This window comes from Heterodontus francisci, unplaced genomic scaffold (assembly GCF_036365525.1).
Source record: "Heterodontus francisci isolate sHetFra1 unplaced genomic scaffold, sHetFra1.hap1 HAP1_SCAFFOLD_341, whole genome shotgun sequence".
Classification (NCBI taxonomy): domain Eukaryota; kingdom Metazoa; phylum Chordata; class Chondrichthyes; order Heterodontiformes; family Heterodontidae; genus Heterodontus; species Heterodontus francisci.
The window spans coordinates 539,177-567,043 of record NW_027141749.1 but is presented as its reverse complement, the minus strand read 5'-3'; the positions used below and the strand labels follow the sequence as shown (position 1 = coordinate 567,043).

The 27,867-nt window shown below is 44.9% G+C and overlaps 1 pseudogene; it reads left to right on the top strand.

The window, feature by feature from the left end:
• The first annotated feature begins 8,527 nt into the window (after positions 1 to 8,527).
• LOC137364637 (probable G-protein coupled receptor 139) lies at positions 8,528 to 27,602 on the top strand (annotated as a pseudogene).
• Positions 27,603 to 27,867: the final 265 nt, after the last annotated feature.

The window sequence follows — 27,867 nt, the reverse complement described above, 5'->3', positions numbered from 1 at the left end:
ATTTTGAACTGTGAAGAGGATTGTGATAGACTTCAGAATGACAAACACAGGCTGGTAGATGATCAGACAGATGTCACACGAAATTGAATGAAGTGAAGGGTGACATGATACATTTTGGTTGGAAAAAACGCAATTATGCAATATAAAATTAAGGGAAAAATCTAAACAAAGTAGAGGAGGAGGTTGGTGAAGTTATTAAAATGACTTATGGGATCCTGAGCTTTATAAGTGAGGAATAAAGTATAAAAGGAAGGCACACTGATAGGAAACAACCGGGGTATTGTGTGCATGGCACACTTTCAGAAGGATGTAAGATCTGAGCCAGGGTGTAGCACGGAGTTACGAGAATAGTTCCAGGGGTGAGGTGAGGACTCTCAGTTACATGGATAGTTTGCAGATGCTAGGATTGTTCTCCTTAGGGAGGAGAACGTTGAGAGGAGATTTGATCGAGCTGTTCAAAGTCATGAAGTATCTGGACAGAGTACATAGAGATAAATTTCTGCCTTTGGTCGAATGCATACGGACTTGGAAAAAACGCGGATGGCAAGAGAAGTAACGGCGACAAGAGGTAAAAGTTATTTCGGTTAAAACAGCGAGTGGTTAGGATCTAGAATACACTGTCTGAGCGTATAGCGGAGACACATTGAATCGGTGCTTTCGAAAGGAAATTTGATAAGCACTAGAAGAGAAAAGATGCAAGGCTGCGGGGAAAGAACAAGGGGAGTGGACTAGCTGAGTTGTTCTTGCAGGGAGCCAGCACGAACACGACTAGCTAAATGGTCTCTTTCTGTGATGAAACCATTGGATGATTCCATAATTGCAGTTGGCACAGTTCAAAATTATGTGACATAACATCAATCATTTTGTTTTACAATGGCATCGAGTAACAATCAGCGAATTTACCCTCACTTAAGCAGGGAAACAAATGTAAAAGAGACAGCAGCAAACTCATCTCACCATCCAGAATGGAATAATTTGCCCTAACTGGGATAACACATCAATACATTGAACTCCAGTTAAGGTGAACTATATTATTGAGGAGTTAGGTCATTGTGCTGCCTATCTCTGACAATGAGACTTTGAACTGCCTCATTATCAATTACTGAAAACACATTCGTGAATAAATATTTCTGAAAGACTTATCCCTGATATACCAATCGTAGCTGCTAGGTCGGTTACCCAGTTCCACTACATTCAGTACAGACAGTGGTCGATTTACATTTGCAGAAAAGGGTATGCAATGATCTTTAAAGATATAATTCAGCAATTACAAACAATACTGCAAGTTAAGAGGGTTAAGTTAGTAAACTAGTCAAACGACAGAACAGAGCAGGCAGTTGATCAAAAAATGCAGCCATCGAAACATTGCCAAGTGCACGGTTAACATTGATTTACATAATCAACAGATGAGATGAAAGCTCACCAGGTACTCCAACTGCCGCGAGAGTTGGGTAGTAAATGTGTTCTATCGGAAGTATGGTAGAAGATCCCAAGTTACGAGAAGCAGTTTGTTATGGAAATGGCAGCTCTGGCAGGCACACTCAGCTTCTGTTTTCATTTGAGCCCTGATTTATACAGGGAATAATTCTCCACTGGCATAGTTATCCCCCTGATCATTGTAATTATTTACAGTCACTTGAACGTGATATTACATCAGCAGCTTTGACTCCAGTGCAAATAATATGCAGAATTAAACTCAAACTTCTCCAAGTCTCGAATGTAGGTGGTAATTACAGAATAAGGGGGCACACAGTTAAAACTGAGAGCGGAGCAATTTCTTCTCTCAAAGGGTGGTGAATCTCTGGAATTCTCCACCTCAGAGCGTTGTGTAGTCCAGGTCACTAACTGTAGTTCAGGATGAGATAGATGGATTTTTTAAATCTATGGGAGTCGAAGGTTATGCGGAGCAGGCCTGAAAGAGGAGTTGAGGCCTGGGACAGATCTGTCAAGATCTTATTGAATGGCGGGGCAGGGTCGAGGGGCTGAATAGCCTGCTCCTGCTCTTACTTGTGTTCTTGTATCGGGTATTATATTAATCAGGTCTCTTGCAGGAATAATGCTACACACTTTAAAACTACAACACTGATCGAATAATAATGAAAAGCTACATTTGTAGCTTTCATTTAATTTAATGTGTTGGATTTTGCCCAATCATTTACAACTCTCATCAATTGTTTCGCAATTTAATTGAATCCAAAGACACAGGCAGACCCATTTCACACAATCTCTGGAATTTCCCATTCAAAATATGAATTTTCAGCCTCTGACACGACGCTTTTTAAATTACACTGTCAGAATTGCAGTCATGAAATTACTCCAATTAATATTAGGGGACGGACACTGGAAGGACCTCATTGACATTCCTGTATCTGTTATTTTACTGAAGATGCTTGTTTCTGTTTATTCTGGAGTGTTTAATGGCGCCAGTAAAATTGTAACTGTGTCAGCTCTTCACTTCATTCCTTAGTTCACCTATAGCTAGTCATAAAACGGCCACGTTCCACCAAACTAAACTGATCCGAACACTCATGTCCATGTCGAACCCTCACCAAACCCACTTCTCTATCAACCTCGCTCTCAGTCAGTCTCATTAATTCTCAGTCCACTCGATCATATTACATTTGAAAATTCATCCCTGAATTTAAGCCCTTACTGGCCTCACTCCTCACAATCTCCACCCTCTCCTCTTAATCTGCAGGAAACTCATACCTCTGACAGTGGCGTCCAACAGTGCCACTGCACTATTATGGTTGCTGTTACTCCGCTCTCATCGGCGGCAGGGCGTCTGCTGATGGCTTTTCTTCCCATCCCAGCATAGTTAGGTCTGGGGTACCACTCCTCTTACTCACCTATATGTTGCCCTTTAGTGACATCATCTAAAGACATGATGTCAATTTGCACATGTGTGCTGGCAACATAAATTTCCTCCATTGAATCATCTCTTTCGAACGTTCTGTGCCTCTGCTGTCAGACTTCAACAATCTGTTTTGTGTGCGGTATAATGTCCAACAATGAAACTTTGTGAAGGCTGAAATCTTCGCCTTGGATCCGCTATTAACGCCAGAATATTATCACCGATTCCATCCCCCTTTCTGGCTGATACCTCAAGTGAAATAAGACTTGATGTCACCATTGCAACCTATTCGTCCCAGGTCTAAACGTTTGACCTGCTATCCTCTCCATCACAAAAGACGTCAACTTCCACCCCCATAACATCGCTGGCCTCTTCCACTGAAGCCCTCAATCATGAAATTTTCAGCCGACGTCTCTTGCCTTTTCCTGCAAACATCAATACTTCATTCCGATAACACTAGCCTCTTGGTGGAAATTCCCTTGTACTTTTCCATGTCTACCTCCCTGATCAGAGTCCTAGCAATCGATTCTGTTCCCCTTCTCCCATCGGCAACGTTACTTCTGATGACCTCATAACCGGATACAACCTAGTTCTCTCTTCTTGTTCCTGCACGTGCTTTCCAATAGACCTTGCATCTGCAGATATCTTGTCAGCTTCTACATGCACGCTGAGGCAATACATTTCTCCAGAGCCACCACCAACCCGTTCGCCCTATTCTCGATGTGCTATCAGAGTACTTAGCCAACATCCTCATACGGATGTTCTAAACAAACATAGACAAGGCTGAGCACATCATCGTTAGTCCCAGACAGGTACTATGCTTTCTTGTCACCAATTCCAATCCACATCATGTCTGTTGTCACAGAGTGATGCTCAAAGTTATTTGATCCAACGTTGTGTTTCATATCCAAAAGACACTTAACAACAAAGGCCACCTACTTTCTCTTTCTCTTTCGTAGCATCGCTGCCCTTACACTTGTCTCATCCCATCAGATATTGAAAATCTCACACACACCATTGTTTTATCAGATTTGACGACAACAAGCTGACTTCCCATTCTCTGCAGTCCATGCACTTGTTGATCTAAACTCTGCTGGCCATGGTCTATTCAATTTTGGTCCCTCTCGCCAATCACTCTAGATCTTTGCTCATTGAGATAGAATAAATTACGAGCAAAAAGTACAGCTTAATTTTCTTCCTTGTGTTTCAAACCCTAATTTCTGTAAACTGCACTAGATCTATAAACCATCCCTTGAACTCGCCCTGAGGTGGGCGGTAAATTATACTGCAGAACCACAACAGCAATATTCTCTGTGTTACTACCTGAGCAACGAGCAATGTTTTGTAGGGTAAATAAGGTCACAGAATTAATTGTGTGTTTGAGTGATTGGTGTGGCAGAGATGGGTTTTGAATCATGGGGCATTGTCACCAGTAATGGGGAACGTGGGAGTTGCACTGTTGGGATGGTCTTCAGCTGAACCGTGCCGGCACAAGTGTCCAGGTGAGTTATTAAACTAGGGTGTTAGAGAGGAGTTTAAAGTAAATAGTAGCAGAGAGGGAAAAGCTGAGGGACGACGTGATAACTTAAAGAGAGAAAAAAAGACAGGAGAGCAATATAGCAACATGGATAATGATATTCAGATTGTGGCAAAAAGGGATTGAACATACAAACGTAAGAGTGCACCAACAGATATAGCTGACCATCAAGCACCTTTCTATTCTAATCCCATTTTCCAGCACTTGTCCCATCGTCTTGTATGCCATGGCGTTTCAAGTGCTAATTCTTCAATGCTGCGAGGGTTCCTGCCTCTCGCTCCCCTTCAGGCAGTGTCTTCCAGATTCCAACCACACTCTGGGTGATTTTTTCCCCTCAAATCTCCTCTAAACCTTGTGCCCCATACCTTTAATATATGCCCATTGGTTATTGACACCTCCGCAAAGTGGGAAAAACGTTTCTTTGTATATCCCCTTGTCTTATTATCCCTCCCAAAATGCATCACCTCACACTTCTCAGGAGTAAAGTACATTTGCCACTGCTCTGCCCAATATACCAGCCTATCTATATCGTCATGCAATCAAAGGCTTTCCTCTCATTTATGCCTCCAGTTTTGGCCTCACTCACTGGAAGAAATAGGTTTAGTCTATCTACCCTATCTGATCAATTAAAATCTTCGATTACCTTATTCAACGGGCTACAACCACATTTTCCGCAAACTCTCATCATCGTTAACCCTGTTATCCCGATATCATTCTGTTGAATCTCCACTAAACATGCTCAAACACCACCATACTCTTTCTCAATTGTAGTGATTGAAATTGAATGCAGTACTTGAGAACGGTGTCTAAAAAAGATCTGTGGACAACTGCAGCATCACATCCTCTTATTCCAGCTCTTGGGAGATTAAAGTAATCATTTTGGAAAAAAAAACATTGATACATGACCACTATATTTTGTGAAATCTGGAATTGGATCTGTGCATCGCTATGTTCATCCAGCGTTCCCAGATTCTTGCTGTTTCGAAAATACTCTGATCTATCGTTCTTAGGATGATCTCATGCTTGTCAACATTGAACTCTTTATGGCACCGTTTTGACTGCTCACTTAACCTATCAAAGTTCATTGGCAACGTTTTCTTTGCAGAGGTAGTATTTCCTATAGTGCCTTATCTAATGTCGCCAGAAAACTTAGATATATCACTCTCGATTCCTTAATCTAAGTCCTCTGTCCATATAGTGAAAAGCTGTAATATTATTCCGACAATTGAAGTACAGACCCTTGACACCTACTGTCTGTCTCCTACCTCCGAACCCATTAGATTGTCTCCAATTTCTGGCGCTCTTATATTTGTTAAGAGTCTCTTATGTGAAATCCTGCAGAATATGTTCTTCAAATCCACTAAATAACATCCTTAAGCAGGCACTTATTACAACGTCATTTACTGTTGTTATCATACACCTCCTTTCAACAATCAATAGTTTCATCAGACATGAAGTACCTTTTACAATTGCATACTCCAAAATTCTGCACCAAATCTCTTCCATCTTCCATCTAACCCTGTGCAACAAACCCATATTTTCGCCGAGCTTATCGTTACTTCTTCGAATATCTTCTTCTTTGACTGGTTGCTTATTTCAGAATAATTTGTGAAAACACGGGAAAATGCTGCTCTATTTTTAAATGTGCTATATAAATGCAAGATTTCTTTCATAGATATTGTAGTATTGTCATACAATGTTCAGCCCAGCATTGACGCTTATGCCTTAGGTAAATAAGCTCTTTTGCTGAAAACCTCCCTGGTTTCCTCCATGTCGCCATCTACCTCTCATTTTCTTATTTGATTTGCTAAGGAAAACAAATATTTGACTAAGCTTTCAGACGTTTCTGACACTTCCTTGATATTTCTTCATGTCTCTATGAATCACTTTGGGAAAGACCATTACAGGTAAGTGAGTCTGTCAATGCAATTTTTTTGTTGACATTCCTGCCAGATTGCCCATTCGCTGTCCACTGTATGAACAGTACCCATATTTCAAAATGAACTGATGTTCTTGACAAATCTCATAGATTTATTTGAGGGCCTAACAGATATGGTAGATTGAGGAAATGTTTCTGGAGTGAAAGTATTTAATGCTTTGGTTTCCAGCTCACTCTAGTCAACTCTTTCCTTTGATATATAAGAAATGTACGTTCGATCTCACCACCTTTCCAACTTTCTGAAAGTCCTAGCTTGATCACAGTGGGCTCGGTGGAGATCTACAGAGTGAGTCAAATTCATTTTCAACATTGAATCTTCTCAATAAAAGAGTTTTCTGCGTTTTTTTGATTGAGCATCCACTATTAGCTGGTGCTGTTGGATGCATTTTCTGGACGGTATGGGCTTTTTAACGTGATACTATTTGACTACATAAAATAGTCGAGTGGGGCTCTTGACCTTGACTTACCTGGGACACTGCAGCATCAGGCGGTGGAACTGGGAGGAATCAAACCCGATTGGTGATAAAGCTAAGTATCCTGTAAGCCTTTTTAAAAGCCAACACAATTTGTGCAGCGACCATCAAAGATTTGTGTACACACACACACAGTTCTCTGATCTCCTCTACCATCTTTTAAATAGTGAAGTTCAGTTACCATTTACTCCCCTTATTATCCCTCCCAAAATAATCACTTCCCACTTTTATGTGTTAAATTTCATTCTCAATCCGTATTTTCATTCCACCATCAGACTGCTTATATCCTCCTACTGTCCTCTACACTGGCTGCTATATTTATGAATTTCTTGTCAACTGCAAAAGTTGAAATTATATGTTTCTTTACTTATAAGTCTATGTCATTTATATATCTATCTATATATCAGTAACAATACTGAATCTAATAGCGACCCCAAGAAACAGCACTGTATACTTCCTCTTCCGCAATATGAGCAATGACTATTTAGCACTTCTCTCTGCTTTCTGTCGCTGAGTCAATTTCATATCCACACTATAGCTGTCACATTAATCAATGTTTTCAATTTTTTCTAACAAGTCTAAACAATGAAATCACAGGTCTTTTGAAATTCCATACACGTAACATGAAACGCACTATCCTCAACACTTACATTATGTCATCAACGAATTTGATCAAGATTATCAAACATGATTTGCCATTAACCATGCTATCCGTGATGCTTGGCATATATTAATCCATGTTTTCCCAACATATAAATATTTTTGTGCTGGCTTAGGGCCTCGAGAAGATTTCCAACCATCGACATTAGACTAACTGGTCAATGGTTCTCTCCTTTTTTAAGCAGGGTGTCACATTTACAAGCCTCCAGTCCCCTGGTACCATTCCCAAATCCAAGGAGAATTGGAGGAGTAAAAACAAGAAATGCTGGAAATACTCAGCAGGTCTGACAGCATCTGTGGACAGAGAAGCAGAGTTAACATTTCAGGTCAGTGACCCTTTGGCAGAACTGGCAAATATTAGAATTGTGAAAGGTTGTAAGCAAGTAAAGCGGAGGTGGGGCAAGAGATAACAAAGAAGAAGGTATTGATAGGATCACAGAATAGCTGACCAGAAGACCATGGAGCAAAGGCAAACAATATGTTAATGGTGTGTTGAAAGATCAAGCATTAGTTCAGATAGGGTGTTAATGGACTGCAATTGAACAGCCACAAGTACAAACATGAAAAAGACAGTGGGTAAGCAAACTGAACAAACTAAGATGAAATAAAATTTAAAAAATTAGAAAATCTAAAAATGAAAGGAAAATGGGGGGCCCATCATCCTCTGAAATTAATGAACTATTGGTTTGGAGGAGTCTTATCAAGGCCTCTGCTATTTCCACCATTCCTTCCCTCAGCAACCCACATACATCTCGTCCAGACTGGGTAAATGGTTACTTTACTTTGGTACAAAAAGGCGTTAAATGAAATTGTTTGTTCAGTGACTGTAATTAATGTCAGTATCCATGGACCCTAATTGTGTCACTGGAGAGTTCCCCTCTTCAATTAATAAGCATCTGCTTTCAATGTCTTATCCCACAGTCAGTGGGAACATCACCCCGGCACTAACAGGAATCAGCAGTTCCAGTAAGAGGGAGAGCATGGATCAGAGTCTGAGAACAATGGATTAGAATGTTACAACAATGGGTCAGAATCTGAGAATAATAGATTGGAATGTTACAACAATGGATCCGAATGTGAGAACAATAGATTGGAATGTTACAACATTGGGCTGCAGGGGTTTCTCCTATTGGTTTGGCCTAATTACTGGAGATTACGTTTGGCTAACATTAGATCTCCGGATCGTTTATGCACTGAAGTTGATTCAAGTGGTTTACTATCCAATGCTCGCTATTGTTGGAGTCCCTGGTAAGTCTCTGTATCCAGTAATTAGATATATAAACCATATTTACCAAATTTAGTGTTCTTTTCATTTAAATCTTGGGAAGACCAAGACCATTGTCTTTAGTCCCTGTAACGAAGTCATTCCCTATCTACTGTCTGCATCCTTCTCACTGGCAAATATGTGAGGCTGAACCAGATTGTTTGCAACCTCTGTCATGCAGTTGGCACTGAGCTGAGTTCGTCTCCATCTTCTCTCCATCACCAACCATTCATACTGCCACCTTTCCAATATCACCCGTCTCCAACTCTACCTCAGCCCATCTGGTGCATGAACCCTCATCCATGCCTTTGTTAAATCCACACGTAACCAATTCAATTCTATCCTGGCTACCCTCCCGGTTACAAACCATGATAACCCACTGCTCATCCGGTGCTCTGCTGCCCATATCCTAATTCACACAAAATCTCGGTCACCCATCACCCCTGCACTCAATGATCTATTTGGCTCCCGGTCTTGCTGTACTTTAATTTTAATATTCTCACCCTTGTGTTTGAATCCCTCCTTGGTTGCGCCACTCCATTGGTCCCAATCTCCTTACCATTTCCCATATACCAGCAAATCATATGCCTTTGAGTAGTCTTTTTTCCCCAATTTCCTTTAGCAAGTGAGTTTCTTTCCCTCTCGATCTCCCTTGGCTGTGATTTTCACTCTACGGCTCCACTGGTGCCAACGCTATGGAAACCTGGATCTATGAAATGATGTGAATACTGCGATTGTACAGTTAGTGGAGGTGCTGTGGTTTGTTTTCTGGACGTTGTGTCCTAAGCTGCTGCCAACATTCAGGGAGGACAGAGGATCTGGTGACCCAACACTGGACAAGGTAAGGGGCTGCAGTTACAGTGTCTCTGGGTCTCTAACATGACTAACAAATGCAGCAGAGGCTGCAAATATGGGAAGCTCTGTAAAGAGGGAGGAGGAGGGGGGCTCTGCCCTACCCACACGCGCTGGGTTTTCCAAGAGCACTTTTCCTACCTACACCTAGCCCAGGCGCAGTGTGTGAGGTGATTCAGGTTCAATAAGGAGTTGATCACAGCGCTGTGTCACCTCCTGCAACACGAACTGGAGCCTCACACCAGGGTAAGGACGGAGCTGTCAGCTGCCGTAAAGGCCACAGTTTCATTGACTTTCTATATATCTGGATCATTCCAGGTAGGAGCAGCTGGCATACCCATCAGAGAGTCATAGAGTCATTTACAGCACAGATGAAGGCCATTCGACCCATTGAGTTATTGCCAGTTTTTCGCTGAGATAAGCATCCAGTCCCATTCCCTATTTCAAACCCCGTAGTCCTGCAAGCCCATTTGCATCACCTGCCCATCCAAATTCCTTCTGAAATCATTGATAGTCTGCACTTCCACCACCCTCATGGGCAGCGAGTTCCAGGGCATTACCCCCTGTTGAATATTTGTTTTTTTTTACTCATATTCCCTCTGCATCTGAAGCCTCCATCTGTGTTTCTGGTCCTTGTACCATTAGTTAATAAGGACATGGTTCCTTGAACAACTTATCGATGCCTGTCATAATCTTGTCCTTTTTTAAAAAATCCCCACAGTCTTTTTTGTTCAAAAGAGAATAAACACCGTTTTTCTAACTTAGCTTTGTAACAAATGCTCCCATCTCTGGAGGCATTCTGGTAAACCTCCTCTGTGCCCCCTCAATGCCCCTCACATCCTTCCTAAAGTGACCAGAACTGAATACAATACTAGTTGGAGGGCTAACCAGAGTTTTATAAATGCTCAGCATAACTTCCCTGCTTTTGTTTTCAATGCTTCTGTTTATGAAGCGTAAGATTCCATTTGCTTTACTGATCAATCTCTCATTATGTCCTTCCACTTCAAAGATCGATGCACATGCACCGCTAGATCCTTCTATTCCTGCACACCTTTTACAATTGTGCCGTTATGTATGTATTGCCTCGTACTATTCCTTCCACCAAAATTTATCATTTCACTCCTGTCAGCTTTAAATTCGATCTGCCACCAATACGCCCATTCTGATCTTCACTTGTTTGCCACACCTCCAAATCTGGTATCATCGGCAAATCTTGAGATTCTATTCTGAATTCCAATATCCCCGTCATTGAAATATGGCAAAAAAGCTGTCATTCCAGCACTGACCCTTAGGGGACATCACTGTCTACAGCCGTCCTGTCAGCAAAACAACCATTTACTACACCTCGGTGTTTTGTGTGCTTATTCCAATGTTTATACAGTTGAATACTGTCCCTCCTATTCCAATCAGCCTCAATCTCACAGTTGACTGTTTACTGATGTACCCGCTAGGTGACAGAGCCATCTATGCCCGGTGAGGTGAATTATCCCGGCCAGTCCCTCAGCAAGGAGAACCAGGATGAGAGGCACTGGATTTACCAGGATAATGGGATTGCTGATGGTGTAGGAGACTCTGCGGGGGCCCCATATCAACAGGGAGAAGTACAGGAACTGAAAGAACTCTGACTCCATGAATGTACAGATGGTGTGTGAGCATTCCGATTACATCATGTTGGTGAATGTCCACTATCCTGGCAGCAGCCATGATATGTTCATTTTGAAGCAATCGACGGTCCCCACCATCTGCACGGTTCTGTTGAGAATCAGAATGTGACTCCACAGAAACAATGGCCTCCCCCTCTACACATAGCTCATGATTTTCCACATCCTAAACCACCTGCCACTGCCAACTAAACACACCACCAAGAACATGTGACAAAGCACGTTGATGAAGGAAGAGCAGTGGATGTGGTGTATATGGATTTTAGCAAGGCGTTTGATAAGGTTTCCCATGGTAGGCTCATTCAGAAAGTAAGGAGGCATGGGATTCAGGGAAAGTTGGCTGTCTGGATACAAAATTGGCTGGCCCACAGAAGTCAAAGGGTGGTAGTAGATGGAAAGTATTCAGCATGGAGCTCGGTGACCAGTGGTGTTCCACAAGGATCTGTTCTGGGACCTCTGCTCTTTGTGATTTTTATAAATGACTTGGATGAGGAAGTGGAAGGCTCGGTTAGCACGTTTTCCGATGACATGAAGGTTGCTGGACTTGTGGATAGTGTAGAAGGCTGTTGCAGGTTGCAACGGGACATTGACAGGATGCAGAGCTGGGCTGAGAAGTGGCAGATGGAGTTCAACCTGGAGAAGTGTGAAGTGATTCATTTTGGAAGGTCGAATTTGAATGCGGAATACAGGCTTAAGGACAGGATTCTTGGTAGAGTGGAGGAACAGAGGGATCGTGGGGTCCATGTACATAGATCGCTCAAAGTTGCCACCCAAGTTGATAGGGTTGTTAAGAAGGCGTATGGTGTGTTGGCTTTCATTAACAGGGTGATTGAGTTTAAGAGCCGCGAGGTTATGCTGCATGTCTATAAGGCCCTGGTTCGACCACACTTGGAATATTGTGTCCAGTTCTGGTCGCCTCATTAGAGGAAGGATGTGGAAGCTTTAGAGAGGGTGCAGAGGAAATTTTCCAGGATGCTGCCTGGACTGGAGGACATGTCCTACGAAGAAAGATTGAGGGAGCTCGGGCTTTTCTCACTGGAGCGAAGAAGGATGAGAGGTGACTTGATAGAGGGGTACAAGATGATGAGAGGCATAGATAGAGTGGATAGTCAGAGACTTTTTCCCAGGGTGGAAAGGGCTCTCACCAGGGGGCATAATTTTAAGGTGATTGGAGGAAGGTTTCTGGGAGATGTCAGAGGTAGGTTCTTTACACAGAGAGTGGTGGGGTGCGTGGAATGCGCTGCCAGCGCTTGTAGTAGAAGCAGATACATTAGGAGCATTTAAGCGACTCTTGGATAGGTACATGGATGATAGTAGAATGAAGGGTAGGTAGTTGGTTTGATCTTAGAGTAGGTTAAAGGTTCGGCACGACATCGTGGGCTGAAGGGCGTGTACTGTGCTGTACTGTTCTATTATTATCACATCGTGGAACAGACCATCAGTGTGAGCAAGCAATGCTTCCGATGTCTGAACCGCTCAGGGGGAGCCCTCCAGTACACACGAGAGCAGGTGTCCAAGTTCATGGCGTTCTGCTGCACCCTTCATATCATCACCATCATGAGGACACAAGCATGGACACCAGGAATCCGGAGGCCATCTCAGGAGGAGGAGGAGGCATGGAGGATATTTCCTGCATGTCTTCGACCCAGTCAGGCTGTCAGAGAATGTCTGATAAGATACCGGTTCCATAGGACAACTTCCCTCTCCCACCGTGGACCCCCTTTCTCCAGCATTACACTCATCTGAGACACCCCATCACAGCGTCCTCTTGGATACCATCCTGCAGGAAAACCCACCAACAAAAATCCATTTAATTAGCTTATTTATCTAACAACACATACATTATCCCAACAAAATTGAACTATTTACCCTTATGTATTCCCTAAGTGCCTATCTTGTGGCTTCCCTTGACTTGCCTAGTGCTCCGACACAGTCCTTCCCCAGTGGCTGCAGCATGGCTGGTAGAAGACTCCTGACTGTCACTGGGAGAGACTGCTGGTGGTCTTGCAGGACGCCTGCAAATAGCTCTGGCCTTGAAGGCTCGGATTCGGACTGCACAACCTCGACATTGACAATAGCAGCCTGAACTAGCTGATTAGCAATAACAAAGACACTGGTGGAGTGGCAGTGAAGGGAGAACAAATGTTGACATCCTGAGAGAGGACAGCAGCTTCGTGCTCCACGGAGCCACTGCGACTCCTATGGGCGTCACCTCAGCAATCCTAGTAATTTACTGGATCACAGATTGCTGGACTGCTGTGAGAGCCTACCAACCACTTTGAGTACTGAAATCCACTGCCATGAAGGCCGCAGTCTGATCCTGCATGGATCTCCGGACCTCAGTCTGAGCTTGCACTGCATCACTGAGACGTTGGGCATCTGCAGTGGAAGCTGAGACAATGGTCACCAGACACTGTATCACGGCTGGTCCCGCTCGTGCTGTCATGGAGTTAGTAACCGCTTCCACAGGGGAAAGAATGGGCTTCAATCTCTGTGCAATGTCCTGCGTCATGTTGGAGCCAGACTCCTCCATGTTCCTTGACAGTGACAGCAGACAACGTATATCAGTGTGCATACACATCAGCATTCTCTTGTCTGCTGCTCCAGTAATGTTCTCATCTGAGTCCTGTGTAACATAACTCGTGTGTGACCACATCCCTCTGGTGAGCTGGAACATGACTTATCATTGCCCCGCCAGCTTGGGTGCAGCCCACTCGTGTTTAGTAACTGCAGGATTTTTTAAATTATTATTCATTCATGGGATGTGGGCATCGCTGACTCGGCCAGCATTTATTGCCCACCGCTAATTGCCATTGAGAAGGTGGTGGTGAGTTGCCTTTTTGAACCGCTGCAGTCCATGTGGGGTAGGTGCACCCAAAGTGATATTCGGAAGGGAGTTCCAGGATTTTGACCCAGAAGACAGTGAAGGAACGGCGATATAGTTCCAAGTCAGGATGATGTTTGACTTGGAGGGGAACTTGCCGGTGGTGGTTTTCCTATGCATTTACTGCCCTTGTTCTTCTAGTTGGTAGAGGTCGCGGGTTTGGAAGGTGCTGTCGAAGGAGCCTTGGTGCGTTTCTGCAGAGCATCTAGTAGATGATACACACTGCTGATACTGTGTGTCGGTGGTGGAGGGAGTGAATGTTTGTGGATGGGATGCCAATCAAATGGGCTGCATTCTCCTGGATGGTGTCGAGTTTCTTGAGTGTTGTTGGAGCTACACTCATCCAGGCAAGTGGAACGTATTCCATCACACTCCTGACTTGTGGTTGTGGATAGTGGACAGGCTTTGGGGAGTCAGGAGGTGAGTTTTCCGCAGGAGGATTCCTAGCCTCTGACATGCTCTTGCATCCATGGTATTTATACGGCCACTCTAGTTTAGTTTCTGGTCAATGGTAGCCCCTAGGATGTTGACAGTGGGGGAATCAGTGATGGTAATGCCATTGAATGTCAAGGGGAGATGGTTAGATTTTCTCTTGTTGAAGATGATCATTGCCTGGCACTTGTGTGATGGGAATGTTGCTTGCCACTTATGATCCCAAGCCTGGATATTGTCCAAGAATTGCGACATTTCTACACGGACTGCTTCAGTATCTGAGGAGTCATGAATGGTGCTGAACATTGTGCAATCATCAGTGAACATCCCCACTTCTGACGTTATGATTGAAGAAAGGTCATTGATGACGCAGCTGAAGATGGTTGGGCCGAGGACACTACCCTGAGGAACTCCTGCAGTGATGTCCTGGAGCTCAGATGATTGACCTCCAACAACCGCAACCATCTTCCTTTGCGCTCGGTATGACTCCAACCAGCGAAGGATTTTCCCCCTGATCCCCATCGACCTCAGTTTTGCCAGAGGAGCTTGATGTTGATTTGCCAGCAGCAAGGATGAGGAATCCTGCTATCTGGATAGATTGGAGAAGCTGGGGTTGTTCTCCTTGGAGGAGAAAAAAGTGAAGAGGAGATTTCATAGAAGTGCTCAACATTACGATGGGTCAGAACAGGGCACAGAGGGTAAAATAAGACATTCCCATTGTCTGAAGGATCAAGACCAGAGGACAATTGTTTACCCAGTGTTACAAGAGATTATTTTTGTTGCAATATGGGAATTTTGGGTGTTTTTGAAAGCTGGGAAAAGGGATTTTCTCTGATCGGCGAATTATGACACTTGCGCCCAGATATTACCCTCTGAAAACGGGAGCCACAACTGAAATGTCAGTAGCAAAACCACCTCTGCCGGGCCAGGGTATCCGGATGGCATTTTACGGTCTCCAGGTCTTTAATTAGTCTGAGGCGGGTCTTCCATCACATTGAGGCAAGCGGTCCTGCCTAATGGAGCTGCTGCCCAATCATCAGATCGACAGCTGTCTGACCCAGCAGCGCAACTGGAAGCGGTGGCCACTGCTGGTACTGCAACCCAGCTGAAGACGAAAGATGTCAGGGAGCCCCGGAAATCGGTAAGATTTCGGGGTCTCGCCAGGAAAAACCCGGCTAGGCATGTGTGGTCGATTGTGGGGACGCATGCTGGGTGTTCGGGGTGTTTGGGATATCGGGACTGTCCCCCAGCTGGCGCAGGGTGACTGATCATGGAGGCCCCCCTCCCAGGCCGTCAGAAGACAACTTACATTTAACAAGAAGCTTTTCTCCGGCCTGAGCCACTCGGAAGCAAAGAATAAATTTCCCCGAGCGGCGGGCGGTGGACCTTATGCAGCCGTTAACTGACCATTTAAGTACCATGATTGGCTGATGACAGGCGGGCCCTTAATCACCACCGCTGCCCTGCGTAAATTGGGAAGGTCTTTCCAAACCTGCACTACATTTTCCGCCACTCCCCACCTCAGCCCACCACCCCCCTCGTCCATCCCCCGCCACACCATCCCGCTCTTTGGGGATGGTGCGGGGGCATATAATTCTGGCCTTGGTGTTTGAAGAGTGTAGACTGCAAGACTTGTTTCTAATCAACGAGGAAGATTAATGACTGTCTTGTGACTTGACTGTTGAATGTTTTCAGTTTTATTTGGGGATTGAAAGGGACCAGTGAACTCTACGAGGAGCAAGCTTTGACGTCTTTGATTTGCCCTGCGTGGAAAGAGAGAGCGAGACCCAGAAACGTGTTACTGTCATCTCTGCAAAGGAAGACTTTGTCTCTCTTAGAAATAACTTCTACATTTAAGGTGTAGTTTTCACATGCCTGAAGAGAGGGCAATACATAGAAAAGGAGGGCTTGGCTACACTGAGTGGATGAAGGCTGCTTTGCAGAGTAAGCTTGTGTTCCGGTGTGGCAGATTACTATTGCTCTAGTCTCAAGAATTCCTGCCTCAAGAGTGACACTTCAGTGAGAATGTGAAATGGAACAAGCGCAAAGTGGTAGTATTGACTCCAGGTTAAATTCTGGTCAGGAAAATGCTGAATCCAGCCCAGGACCCAACAAAACGCTATTTGAATTTATGCAAGCTCTCCTAAGATTGAGGAAAGGAACGTAGAGGTAATTTTCATTACTTTTGAAAAAATATCCCAACAACAAAAATGGGCAAAGGAAAGCTGGACACTGCTAACGCAAGGCAGATGAGGTCCTAGATCATGCACTTACGCCATGCTTCCTGAAGAGGCTTCTGCAGATTATGAGGTGGAAAAAAGGCTATCCCGCTGTGCATGACGTAGTCATTGAAGCTCACAAACACACGTTTTGGAACCTCCAGAGATTGGCTTGGTAGGACTTAAGTAGAATTTGAGAGGGAAAAGCAAATTAACTTTGATGGTTGGAAACGTGCAGCAAAGCTGAAAACCACGTTTGAGAATCATAAAGAACTGATTCAATTGAAACAGTTTAAACAATCAATCCCTCCAGCAGTAAGAACTCATGTAGTGAACCTGAACGTTTCCAAGGGCAGACAAGCAGCGGAAATTACTGATGATTTTGTGCTTCTGCACAAGCCAAAACGCTCTGTCCATCACTTCCACAAACCGAAGAAAGATATAAGGTAGGAGTGTGAAATTAAGGCAAATAGCCGAGAACAAGAATGAATAGCTGGAAACGCCAAATGATTCCCTTCTTTGGCCAAGAAGGATGGTGCTGAGGATAGACTGAAGCCTGAAAGCCAAAATGTTATCATTGCTGAACTTCAGTCCGCTGAGGAGGATCTGTGCCCATGTCAAACTGGACTCCACCATGGAGAATCAGTGCCTGTGTAGAACCCAAATCCACCGAGGTGGTTCTGTGAATATTTCAAACTCGAATCTGCCAAAAGTGACCAGGGCCCAAGCAAAATCAAATCCACCAAGGAGGATCAGAGCCCACGTCGAACTCGACTCGTCTGAGGAGGATCAATCACTCGAGGGAACTCGACTAGGCCGAGGAGCATCAATGCCCAAGTGAAACCCGAATCTGCCATGGAAGGTCAGTGCATATATCAGTCTCGAATATGCCAAGTATGATCAGTGCCCATGTTGAACTCAATTCGCTGAAGAGGATCAGAGTTCTCATCAAACTCAACTCAGCAAAGGAGGATCTGTGCCCGTGGTGAACTAGAATCTGCGAGGAGGGTCAATACCTGTGTCGATCAAGAATCCACCAAGGTGGATAAGTGTCCGTGTCGATCTCGAATCAATTGAGGAGGATTAGTGACCGAACCAAACTCAACTCTATCGAGGATGATCAGTGTCTGTGTTCTACCCGAACTTATCAAGAGTGTTTAGTGATCATTTCGAACTCCAAAAGCGTGCATTCTGCAAGCTCAGTATTGAGTTTCGAGTTTGGTGAGTGACGAGTTCGGTGAAGGGGGAAGAGGATGTGTTCCATTTCTCCACTTTTTTCCAATTTATTCACCCTCCAGTATTTTGGTTCTTGCGTCAGTGCTGTGGAAGGAACCATCTGGAGATTACCGGATAAGCTATTCGACTTCTACTAACTAGTCCATAAAGTTAGGGTATGGCAGGGCAGCTCTGCCTGTGGCATATGGGATGTCATGTATGCGCCATGAGTCCCAGACAAACACATCTGCAGGAAGTGTCCCCACCAGCAGCAGCTTGAGCTCTGGGTTTTGGAACTCCACCATTGGCTGGAGTCACTGTTGTGCAGCTGTGAGATGGCGGATGAGAACATAGAATATAGAACATTACAGTGCAGTACAGGCCCTTCGGCCCTCGATGTTGCACCGACCTGTGAAATCATCTGACCTACACTATTCCATTTTCATCCATATGTTTATCCTATGACCACTTAAATGCCCTTAAAGTTGGCGAACCTACTACTGCTGAAGGCAAGGCGTTCCATGCCCCTACTACTCTCTGAGTAAAGAAACTACCTCCGACATCTGTCCTATATCTATCACCCCTCAACTTAAAGCTATGTCCCCTCGTGTTTGCCATCACCATCTGAGGAAAAAGACTCTCACTATCCACCCTATCTAACCCTCTGATTATCTTATATGTCTCTATTAAGTCACCTCTCCTCCTCCTTCTCTCCAAAGAAAACAACCTCAAGTCCCTCAGCCATTCCTCGTAAGACCTTCCCTCTATACCAGGCAACTCCCTAGTAAATCTCATCTGCACCCTTTCCAAAGCTTCCACATCCTTCCTATAATGCGGTGACCAGAACTGCACGCAATACTCTAGGTGCGGCCGCACCAGAGATTTCTACAGCTGCAGCATGACCTCGTGGCTCCGAAACTCGATCACCCTACTAATAAAAGCTAACACACCATATGCCTTCTTAACAGCCTTATTAACCTGGGTGGCAACTTTCAGGGATTTATGTACCTGGACACCAAGATCTCTCTGCTCACCTACACTGCCAAGAATCTTCCCATTAGCCCTGTACTCTGCATTCATGTTACTCCTGCCAGAGTGAATCACCTCACACTTTTCTTCATTAAATTCCATTTGCCATCGCTCAGCCCAGCTCTGCAGCCTATCTATGTCCCTCTGTAACCTGCAGCATCCTTCGGCACTATCCACAACTCCACCGACCTTCGTGTCATCCGCAAATTTACTAACCCACCCTTCTACACCCTCATCCAGGTCATTTATAAAAATGACAAACAGCAGTGGCCCCAAAACAGATCCTGCGATACACCACTAGTAACTAAAATCCAGGACGAACATTTGCCATCAACCACCACCCTCTGTCTTCTTTCAGCTAGCCAATTTCTGATCCAAAGCTCTAAATCACCTTCAATCCCATACGTCCGTATTTTCTGCAATAGCCTAACATGGGGAACCTTATCAAACGCCATACTGAAATCCATATACACCACATATACGGCTTTACCCTCATCCACCTGTTTGGTCACCTTCTCAAAAAACTCAAAAAGATTTGTGAGGCACGACCTACCCTTCACAAAACCGTGCTGACTATCGCTAATGAACTTATTCTTTTCAAGATGATTATAAATCTTATCTCTTATAACCTTTTCCAACATTTTACCCACAACTGAAGTAAGGCTCAGAGGTCTATAATTACCAGGGCTGTCTCTACTCCCCTTCTTGAACAAGGGGACAACATTTGCTATCCTCCAGTCTTCCGGCACTATTCCTGTCGACAATGACGACATAAAGGTCAAGGACAAAGGCTCTGCAATCTCCTCCCTGGCTTCCCAGAGAATCCTAGGATAAATGCCATCTGGCCCAGGGGACTTATCTGTTTTCACATTTTCCAAAATCGTTAACACCTCCTCCTTGTGAACATCAATCCCATCTAGCCTAGTAGTCTGTATCTCAGTATTCTCCTCGACAACATATTCTTTCTCTACTGTAAATACTGACGAAAAATATTCATTTAACGCTTCCCCTACCTCCTCTGATTTCACACACAACTTCCCACTACTATCCTTGATTGGCCCTAATCTAACTCTCGTCATTCTTTTATTCCTGATATACCTATAGAAAGCCTTAGGATTTTCCTTGATCCTATCCACCAATGACTTCTCGTGTCCTCTCCTCGCAGTTCCAAGCTCTCCCTTTAGATCCTTCCTGGCGAGCTTGTAACTCTCAAGCGCCCTAACTGAGCCTTCACGTCTCATCCTAACATCAGCTTTCTTCTTACTCTTGACAAGCGCTTCAACTTCCTTAGTAAACCACGGCTCCCCCGCTCGACAACTTCCTCCCTGCCTGACAGGTACATACTTATCAAGGACACGCAGTAGCTGCTCCTTGAATAAGCTCCACATTTCGATTGTGCCCATCCCCTGCAGTTTCCTTCCCCATCCTACGCATCCTAAATCTTGCCTAATCGCATCATAATTTCCTTTCCCCCAGCTATAATTCTTGCCCTGCGGTATATACCTGTCCCTGCCCATCGCTAAGGTAAATCTAACCGAATTGTGGTCACTATCACCAAAGTGCTCACCTACATCTAAATCTAACACCTGGCCGGGTTCATTACCGAGTACCAAATCTAATGTGGCATCGCCCCTGGTTGGCCTGTCTACATACTTTGTCATAAAACCCTCCTGCACACACTGGACAAAAACAGACCTATCTAAAGTACTCGAACTATAGTATTTCCAGTCAATATTTGGAAAGTTAAAGTCCCCCATATCAACTACCCTGTTACTCTCGCTCCTGTCGAGAATCATCTTTGCTATCCTTTCCTCTACATCTCTGGAACTATTCGGAGGTCAAGAGAAAACTCCCAACAGGGTGACCTCTCCTCTCCTGTTTCTAACCTCGGCCCATACTACCTCAGTAGACGAGTCCTCAAACGTCCTTTCTGCCACCGTAATACTCTCCTTGATTACATGGATAGCACGTTTTAGGAGGCCGCCACACCGCAGGTTAAGAGCATGCAGGCGGAGAGGGAATGTGTGCCCGCCAAGCAGTCTAAGAAAACCAGGCAGGTAGTGCAGGAGTCGCCTGATATGATCTCACTCGCAAATCGGTTCTACATTTTGGATACTGGTGCAGGTGATGGTTCCTCAGATGAACGCAGTCAGCCGGATTTGTGACATCACTGGAGTCTCAGCTGCACAGCAGGGGATGAAAAGGATTGGAAGAGCCATTGTGATGGGGTATTCGTTAGTTAGGGAAACAGACTGGCGTTTCTGCAGCAATAAACTTGAATCCAGGATGGCGTGTTGCCTCCCTGGTGCCAGGGTCAAAGATGTCACGGAGCAGCTGCAGGCCATTCTTCTGCGGGAGGGTGAACAGCCAGAGGTCGCAGTACACATTGATACCAAAGGCAGAGGGAAGAAAGGCGATGAGGTCCGGAAAGCAGATTTTAGGGAGCTAGGAAGGAGATTAAAAAAGCAGGACCTCAAAAGCGATAATCTGAGGATCACTTCCAGTCCCAGGTTTAGACTGCCTGTAGAAAAGGACAATGAGCAGGGTAAGAATAATTATCTGGGGGAAGGCCAACTTCAATGGGGTAGGAATGGAACTGGGATGAATAAACTGGAGTCAAAAACTGACAGGAAAGCCAATAGATGAACAATGGGCTACCTTCAAGGAAGAGATCTTTTGGGCCCAGTAAAGGTATTTACCCTCAAAGGGGACAAGTAGGACAACCAAACCCAGAACTCCTTGGATGACTAAACAAGTACAGACTAAAATAAAGAAGAAAAAGTATGCTTATAACTAATTCCCGTTAGAAAATATTATTGAGAACCAGGCTGAATATAGACAGTCCAGAGGGGAAGTGAAAAAGTAAATAAAAGAAGCAAAGAGAGAACATAAAAAGAGACTGGCAGCTAGCATTACGTGAAATTCCAAAGTTTTCTGCCGCCATATAAACAACAAAAGGGTGGGAAAAGGAGGAGTGGTGCCGATTCGAGACCAGAAAGGGTTTTACACATGGAAGAGAGGGCATAGATGAGATATTCAACATTCTTCATCAAGGAAGCAGATGCAACCAAGAAATGTCGAAAAAGGAGGTTAGTCAGACACTAAAGTGATTTAAAATTGATAAAGAGGAGGTATTATTTCGGCTGTCTGTACTTAAAGTGGACAAAGCTCCAGGACTAGATAAGATGCATCCAAGGATATGAGGAAAGTGAGGGTGGCAATCGCAGAGGCACTGGTTCTTGGTCCTCCTTGGATTCGAGGGTGGTGCCAGAGGACCTGAGAACTGAAAACCCTTGTTCAAAAAGGATGTGAAGGCAAACACAGCAACTACAGGCCAGTCAGTTTAACTTTGGTGGTCGGAAAATCTACAGATAAAAATAAACCTGGACAAAATCAATAGTGGCATGGACAATTGTGAGTTAATTAAGGAAACACATCAAGGAATTCTTAAGGAAAAATCACGTTTAACAGACTTGCAGGAGTTTTCTTGAGTTGAAAGCAGAGACGGTTGATGAGTGAAATGCTGTTGATGTGGTACATATGGACTTTTCAAAGGCAATTGTTACAGTGCCACACAACATACTTGTGAGCAACCTTGCAGTGCATGGAATAAAAGGGGTGATAGGAACATGGATACACTATTGTCTGAGAGACAGGAAACAAAGATTTGTGGTTGATGGATGTTTTGTGGGCTGGAGTACGGTCTGTAGTGGAGTTCGGTCTGCAGTGGAGTTCCCCAGGGAGCCGTCTTGGGAGCCTTATTTTTTATGACACATTTTATTGGCCTAGATCTTGGTGTACAGGGCACAGTTTGAACGATTGCAGAGGATGCTAAACTTGGAAGCATTGTGAACTGTGAGGAGGACAATGTAGCAATTCAAAAGGACATAGACATGCCGGTGGAATTGGCAGACAGGGGGCAGATGAAGCTCAATGCAGAAAAAAAATGAAGTGAATCATCTTGGTAAGAAGAACATGGAGAGGCAATATAAAATAAAAAGTACAATTGCAAATAGGTGCAGGAGCAGAAGGACCTACGTGTATATGTGCTTAAGTCATTGGAGGAGGCAGGACAGGTCGAGAGATTGGTTAATAAAGCATACGGTCTCCTGGGCCTAATTAATAGAGGCATAGAGTGCCGGAGCAAGGAAGTTATGCTGAACATGAAGAAGATACGAGTTGAGCCTCAGCTCGAGTATTGCTTCCAATTAAGGATGCTACGCTTGAGGAACAACGTGAGGGCATTGGAAAGAGTGCAGTAAAGATTCGCTGGAATGGTTCCAGGGGTGAAGAACTTCAGTTTTGAAGATAGATTGGAGAATTTATGACTGTCTTCCTTGAAGAGGTGAAGGCTGAGAAGTCATTTGATCGAATTATTCAAAACCATGAAGAGTCCGAACAAAGGTGATAGAGAGAGACAATGTTCCCACTCATGAAATTATCAAGAACGGGAGGGCACAGATTAAATTATTTGGTAAGAGAAGCAAAAGTGACACAGGGAATTATGTTTTCACGCAACCAGTGTTTACGGTCTGAAATGCGCTGCCTGAGAGTGTGGTGGAGACATGTTTAATTGAAATATTCAAAAGGGACAGCTATGTGAAAAGGAGGGCAGTACAAGGTTATATGGGGAAGGCAAGGAAATAGAACTGAGAGAATTGCTCATTAGGGAAGCAAGTGTGGACATGGTGGTACGAATGACCACCTTCTGCATTGTAACGAGTCTGTGATTCTGCAGTGGCCACAAGGTGGGACATCTATGATCAGAAGTTGTGCGGAAAACTCATGTGACTTCTTGAGGTACAGAAAGCTAATGCTGAGAAAGTGGCGGAGACTTGTTGGGGAAAGGTATAACATATCCAACAGAAAGCACACTGAACGCTGAAGTTTGAGTTCATGGTATTGGCTATGTACCCGTACCTTTGTACCGAGTGCACCTAAGTGTGACGCCATATCTGGGATGGTAACCGTAGGAGTTGCCCATAGCTTGCCTGTAGATGGCATTAACCTACTCTTGGGGAATGATTTCTCCAGAGCAAAATTATCAGTTTCTCCCGTAATTACAGAGAAACCACGTGAAGTTAAAGAAACAGAACAGTTGCAGGAACAAGTTCTGGGAATATGTCCTGTGAGTGTAGTAACCCGAGCAATGGATAAACAGTTTCCATTGTTGGAGGCAAAATTGGCACCACAAACGGATAGCTGAGAAACTGAAACTTTCCTTATGAATTTATATAATCCAAATGATATGTGTAACAAATCTTCCATAATCGCAACACAGCAAGCATATCCAGAGTTAAACAAAATAGCAGTCGGCTCTGACAGAAGCTGATGTAAAAAGAGTTCCAGAATGCTGTTATGTGGAAGACGGTGCTCTGAGGAAGATATAGAGACGGCCTCAGAGCGGAAAATGGTGGCAGACTTTCCGTTATTTCTTCCCCTTTTTCTTTTACAACCTAGGGTTCATTTCGTCCAGCCCTGGTGGCTTATCCATTTCAAGATGCTAATTAAATTAGTACCTCCTCTCTCCCTATGTTTATCACATCCAATACTTCACAACCCTCTTCCTTAACTGCAAAATTTGTATCAACACCCTCTTTTGTGAAGACAAACAAAATGTATCAGTTAAGAACCCTATTAATATCTTCAGTTCCTATGCATAGGTTACCTTTTGGTCTTTTATGGCCCCTACTCTTTCCTTAGTTATCCCTCTACTCTTAATCTATGTATAAATCAGCTTTGATCCCTGACTGATCCCGGCTACCCGACTTAACTTAACTGAGGTCCTTGTTTCCAGCGATGGTCCTGCTCCCAGGACTGGTGTACTGCTGGTAGTTGCCTCTCCTCCGTGGCTTGCTCCAGCTGCCCTGTCACACAGACCTGTGGTCTGAGGCTCCACGATAGGCATGGTCGTACGTCTGGTATTGTACTGGCAGTGCTCCCACTGCATTACAGGCCAACGTGGCAGTGCCACATGTATCTTGGCTATGAGGGTCCAGCGATGGTCCTGGTCCCAGTCCAGATGTCGTTCCGACAGTAGCCCCATTCCCTGACTGATACCTGCTATCCCATCACATTCATCTGGGGTCCCAACTCAAGTGAAGGTCTTGATCCAAGGTCTTGTCTCGTATCAAGAAGTGGTCTCTGGTCCCTGACTGGCAATGAAACCCGTAACACATAGGTGTAATCTGGGGCTCTAGAAATGCACCTCGTTACAGGTCTGGTGTAGTATCGGCAGTGGGTCCCTCTCTCTGGTTCCTGTGATACCCCTGCACTCATCTGGTGTCTGGGACTCGAGCGATGGTCCAAGTTCCAGGACCACAAATTATGCAGCTGCAGGCCCCACAAGCTGGCCGGCCTACTGACTCCAAACCACTAACCTGGGGTCCTGGTTCTCCAGCAGTGGGCGTGAGCTCTGGCCTGGTGCAGAATAAGCAATACCCCCTGTTACCTGTCAGGTTCTGCGACCACGGGACACTTATATGGGCTCTGGGCTTCCAGCGATGGTCCTGGTCTCAGAACTAGTGTAGTATTGGCAGTGGTTCCCACTCTCTTCAACTGGCTTGACTGTCTTCATCACACTTACCTAAGGTCCAGTGTCTCCAGTCATGGTCCTGGTCCCAGGCCTGGTGTATTACTGGCAGTGGCCTCTCTCCCTGACTGGCTCCAGTGTCCTCACTACACTTAACTGGGATCCGGGACTCCATCCATGGTCTTGGTCCCCGGCATGGCACAGTACCGGCAGTGGCCCCACTCCCTGACTGGCCCTGGTGCCCTCGCTGCACTTACCAAGGGTCTAGGGCTTCAGCGATGGTCCTGCTTCCAGACCTGATGTAATACTGGCAGTTCCACTGCTCCTACTGGCGTTGCCAATACTACTGAGCTGCTGCTCCTTAGATTGTTCAGCAGATTTGGCAGGCCGGATCCAAATTCTGAAAGGGATGTGGACTAAGGCGCCGGGGAGTTAATCGCCAGAGCGCCGCTGAATTGCGCCGAGTGAGGACTTTGAACTGCCAAGACTGGGATCCCCTCATATTTTTGGCCTGCCGTGAGGAATACCGCTGCTTTCACTAAATTATGCTCCCCATTTGAGTAAGAAATCCCTGCCACTGGTCCGATAATTCCCCTGTTTCCATTGAATTTTGTGATGATTGAGATTATTTGTGCATTGATTTTTCAGTGGACTCATTTCCAGTAATGGCTTTGAAATAATTGAATTCCGTGCTGCCTGTCACAGGTGAGGGAATCTCTCAATCAGTCCAACATTTAGCTTTTTCTGCATGAACAAAGTGCTGCAGATGCTGCAAATGTGAAAAAGAAACAGAAAATGCTGGAAATATTAAGCCGGTCTGGCAGCATCTGTGGAGAGAGAATCAGAGTGAATGATTCAGTTCGGTGACCCTTTGTCAAAACTGGGAGGGATTAGAGATGGGACAGTTTTTGAACCAAACAGGGAAAGGAGGGAGGGGGAGGATTATGATCAACATTGAATTTAATAATTTCCGTGTCATTCTTTTGTTATTTAATCTCTCCTGCCTTCCACCGGATCACAGACCTTCCAATTTGTTCTTTCAGGTCCAATTATTTCAACACATCACTGGATACCGGAACACATTTGTAAATCTCAGTATGTCTTCATTCAAACTGGTAACTTTGCTCCCAGCCTGATGTGTTATCTCTTCGCTTATTTCCCTTCCTCACAGTTAACTTCCTGACGATTGGGATCCTCTCTAAGGGAAAGTGTGGTCTCTCCAAATGTGTCTCTCGCTACCTGGTGGCCATGTCAGCGGCGGATCTGCTGATCATTATCCTCGACCTGATACTGAGGCAGATTCCCATTGATTATTGGGAACAGTTTCGGTTCCTGCGGTCCATCCGCGTGTGTAATATCCATGCCATCCTTCTTTATGCAGTCACAGACTGTTCTGTCTGGTTCACTGTTACTTTCACCTTTGATCGATTTGTGGCCATTTGCTGCCAGAAGCTGAAAAGTAAATATTGCAGCGAGAAAACGGCGGCTGTGGTCTTGGGAACAGTAACTGTGCTGAGCTGTTTAAAGAACATCTTCCGGTATTTTATGTTAGCTGGCGATTATTGGCTGATGAACTTCAACTTGAGGGTCTGTATTCTCGGGTCTGGGGAACAGTCGTGCTCCTCCACAATATTCTAACCCCGGGGGTCCCATTTGTGGTGATTCTGCTGCTCAATGCTCTCACCGACAGACACATTTTAGTGAGCAGCAGAGCACGCAGGAGGCTCCGGGCTCACAGCAGTGGGGAGAGTCACTGAGACCCTGAGATGGACAGGCGAAGGAAATCCATCATATTACTTTTAGTTATCTCGGGGAATTTCATCCTGTTATGGGCAGTGTTTATGATGTTTTCGATATTGTACCGGATGTTTTGGTTGGGGTATCGGTCTGTATCTCTACCTGTTTATCTGAGGGAATTGGGCTTCATGCTGCAGCTCCTGAGTTGCTGCACAAACACTGCGATTTATGCCGTGACCCAGACTCAGTTCAGAGAGCAGTTGAAGAATGTGCTGAAATATCCCTTTCCTCCAATTGTTAAATTCATTCAATGATGACAGAAACTCAATCTTTATGTCCAGCCATGTATTGGGGCCTATCACTACGGAAACAAAGCAGAGGCGGGACCTGTTGCTGAGTTGACAGAGCTGGGGGCAGGGCCTTTCGCCATGGTGACCGGGTCCGGCCGAACCTTTCGCTCGGGTGACAGAGCGGGCAGCCGTGCCTGTTAGTATGGCGACAGAGCGGGGCAAGTACATGTCGTCATGGTTGCAAGAGGAGTGGGGGCGGGAGTTGTTACCATGGTAACGGGGGAGTGGG